General features: G+C 37.6%; 1 long non-coding RNA gene across 1 annotated transcript; it reads right to left on the minus strand.

Annotated features, from left to right (window-relative positions):
• Positions 1 to 1,581: 1,581 nt before the first annotated feature.
• LOC148223298 (uncharacterized) lies at positions 1,582 to 3,674 on the minus strand. Its single transcript, XR_015804312.1, has 3 exons — positions 3,596 to 3,674; positions 3,085 to 3,136; positions 1,582 to 1,657 (listed from the first exon to the last, which is right to left on the minus strand). It is a non-coding gene; the product is annotated as an uncharacterized LOC148223298 (long non-coding RNA).
• Positions 3,675 to 4,041: the final 367 nt, after the last annotated feature.

Raw genomic sequence — 4,041 nt, forward strand, 5'->3', positions numbered from 1 at the left:
TGCAGAGATTTGAATGATCCCTACAAATTTAATCACAATTTAATTTGCTTGTATGTAAGCATACTGTGTCGTCTTCAGTGTAATTAAAAAAAATGTTTTTAGGCTTTCTATTGCTTGAATAGTTATAATTTACTAGAAGATTTATTCTTTGACATGAGGAAAAAAATAGTAAATGCAGTCTTCATAATTCTCTATGTACTCAAGAGAGCTATGCAGTCAAGGCAATAAAATGTACAATATCATTATTTATAGGAGAAAGAAAATAATTTTACTACCTGTGGTACTTGGGTATCGTCAACTTTGTGTCTTTTGGTTATATCAGCATCCTCAGCACCACAGAGTCTCACTCCTGTCAGCCCTGCTTTTAGCCCTCAGTGCCTCCTCACCCTTGCTGAGACAGTGAGCATTTATAAATGGCTCTGACACCTTCCCATTGCTCCACTTTGTCTGATAAGGTGGTGAAAGCTGCCCCAGGCATGTGACCAGACAGAGCACAGGAAAGGATGACTCAGGAGATGTAACACCATCTCTGGTGGGAAAAAAAAAAGTAGAGTGGAGAAAAGGAAGGTGAGCAAGATCTGGGACAACTTAATATTTAGCTGGATGTCACAGAGGCATAGAGCCCTCTGTGAGTATTTTTCATGTAAAGGATTTTCAAGGGGAAAATTCTTACAGTAGCTTACATTAAAATATCAGTCTGTCAGTCTTCTCTGTAGACTGTAGACTCAAGTAAAAAATCATATATTGTCCCAAAATTGTTCCATTGTTTTTGGAAAATAGTTTTCCCAAAAGCATTTTTTTTTTCCTGGCTAGGTAGGTTCATAACATGATAAACTACTATGCTCAACTGAAAGATTTCAAATAATTACCAAACTAATTGTTTTATCATTGTAAGTCTGTTAGCACTGGGTGGAATGTAAAACTTATTTTCCTTTTCTACTTTCATTCATGTAATACCATTTGGTTTTTACTAAGTACCTTACCAAAGCTACTTGAATTATACTTTCCTCATTTTTTTTAGATTTTTATGGCCAAAGTGGAAAAGATGAGTGATCAAAAATCAGAAATAAATAGCGAGCTTTGTAAAAACAAGCAGCAGCTGTAGTAGTCATGCTATATTGGTACCAGTCCATGAGAGAATTGCTACAATGTTGGAACAGCTCAAGGACTCAAGGGTAGGAGTAGAAAATGAACACTGCTGGAGGGTGTAGAGAGAAAACAGACTTGGGGTATCAGAAAGCAAGTTACATTTGGAATTTATTTTACCCAGCTGGAAGGGGCTAAAGAAGAACCTAGGTCCTGAAGATTTCCACAGCTTCATTTACAGGGCCATTAAAAGTTTAATTTACCTCAGGCAATGGTTTTTGAATTGCAAATTAGAACAAGGCACTGATATTTTAAATTTGTCTCATTGCTTTGCGCTCATCAAAGGTGGTATTAAATTTCAAGTCCTTTGTATGATATAAATAGCACCATTTTTATAGAGTGTTTTTCAGAAACTTACTTGGACTTCTGGTTTGCACCTGATGACATGAAAGATACGAGGATGCATAACACAAAAATGCAAACACAAACCTGGATTTCATGTAAATGATGGTCTAGCCCCAAAATCTGAATAGTGGTTATCCCCTCGAGACATTCAAACCTGGGGATAAAGCTTATAATAAGAATTAGAATTAATAGTATACACATTATATCAAAGCTTTACTTATATGCATCTCTGCCAAAAAGTCCAGGCAAAGGAATTTTATAAAGTATTCAACAGTATGGCTTAAAATCAACAGCTAGTCAAGTTTCAAAAGCCATTTCTGTGAGTTTCAACACCTGATAAACTGTGGTGGACAAAGCATCCCTAGTGGAACACCTTAAAACACTCTGATCTCTCACCAATCTACTGTAAATGCTCGAATTTGCTGTTCTCAGTCTGCTCTAGTTCATAAATGACATAATCAGCAGCTGCTGAACTGCAATTCTAATAAGCCACTAGTGCTTGCAGCAAACTTTGTGCCAGGCTTTACATAACTTTGTGACATTTAGTAGTTTTATTATTTATCATTAGTATTCATTTATTTGCAACAGTATTTATTCTACCTTAACCATGTACCAAGCTGTTTAGGTCAAGGACAATTATAGGAGCACAGTTCCAGTTTTATATTCAGTGCAATACACAAACAGGTGCCTTTTCCACCACTTTGATCCTGAAGGCCTGTGGTTGTTTGTTGTCTAGAAGCACTCACAATCCTTCAGCCTTTTAACTTCCCATCACTGAGGTCCCCAGACACCAGATATGACTCCAAAGTTTGGCATGCTGGCAATATTTAGTGAAGATGAGGTGCAGCAAGGCATCTCCGAGCCCCAAGGAGATCCTGCTGGTGTGCAGGAGAGCTCAACACGCCCTGGGCTGTCCCCTGCTTATAAAGTGAGATGATTCATTTCCATTTGAGTGAGATGATTCATTTCATTTCCATTTGCACACCAGCAGGATATGTGGGTCATTCACTGATCCTGACAGCCCTTGGCTACTGTGTGGCCACCCAGCCCCCAAAATCCAGAGTTAGCTGGAAGCAGCACTCGCCATCCCCACTGGTGGCTGTGGCTTAAGCAGGGGTAGCACACCACTGCTGCCCCTCTTCCTGAAGCTGCTCCAAGGATAGATATGGGGGAATTACAGTTTCAGTGCCCAACTGAGACTCAACAAATGAGAGATGATGAATGTGTGGGCCTACATCTGAGGAACAAAGAACTCTCAAGAGAGTGGGAGGCTCTGAACTTTTTATTGTAATCGATATTTCTTATGAAATAGTTTGATAGCTATTTGAGAAATGGCTGGAATTTGTCTGCTGTTGAGACCAATATCCTACAAGTCTTGAGAAAACAGCAATATAGAAGCACCAATATAGATTCATGCTGCCATGGTTTTAGCCCCAGCTGGCAACTGAGCCCCAGCAGGAGCTTCCCCATTCCTGCCCCCTCCAGCACAATGAAGGAGAGAACTGCAAGAGTAAAAGGGAGAAAACTCATGGATTTAGATAAAAACAGCCCAAGAGGTAAAGGCAAGAAAAGCAAAACAAGGAATTCACTCACCACTTCCTGGCTTTCAGCCATTCCCAGGAAAGGGGATCACACGTAACAGTACCTGGGGAAGACAAAGGCAAAATATTATTGCTCTTCCTGAGCCAAGTCCATAGACTCATGTCACAAAATTGATCACAGTGTATAAAAAAATGAGATTATTTTGCTTGTTTGTTTTTGACAAGTTTTATATTTTGTACTGTAATTGTTAATATCATAAATACATTTTCTTCGTGGCAAAAATAATAAATTAAAAAAAAAAAAGCCATTTGAGAATTAGGAGGTGTTTAAAAAGTTCAGAAATTATATGCAGTGCAAATAATACTTTCAAATACAGGAACTAACAAGCAGCACATTTCTACTAAATCCAGTAATTTGAAGGATCCCCTTGGCACCTATTGAAATCAGCATGCATTGGCAAAACTAGCACAATGAAAGAATGCTTAAGTGATCTAAGATCATACATGCTTTTTATTTTACTATAGAATTAAACGGAATAATTTTGTACAGTATGAATCCTTACCTAAGCAAACTGGAAAGTTGCTTTTTCTACCAATTGCCTTAACTCTAGCAGTCTGGAAAACTGTCATATGTTCTTATCTCTGCAGAAATGGGAAATCAAAGTTGAAAAACACCATAAAAAAAGCCCAACTTTATTTTATTTCAGTACCACAGGATTAAGCTGTCTTACTCATTGACAATGGGAAGCTTATATTCTGTCAAGAATATAAGACAGGCTGAATGGTTTTTATAAGTCAATATTATCCTGAACTATAAGTATCAACTTTTAAAAATTTGGAAAGAAAATTAAATTTCAGAATAATCTCTGATTTAGGATGCATCCAAAATCCTTAAAAGAAAGACAAGAATGGAGGTGCCAGTCTTGCAGCTTTGTCTGAAACATTAGATATTGGACATTATTGTATTTTTTTTGACATTACACATATAAATTCTCACAAATAGAGCTTG

The sequence above is a fragment of the Sturnus vulgaris genome, chromosome 6, assembly GCF_052056855.1.
Source record: "Sturnus vulgaris isolate bStuVul1 chromosome 6, bStuVul1.hap1, whole genome shotgun sequence".
NCBI lineage: Eukaryota > Metazoa > Chordata > Aves > Passeriformes > Sturnidae > Sturnus > Sturnus vulgaris.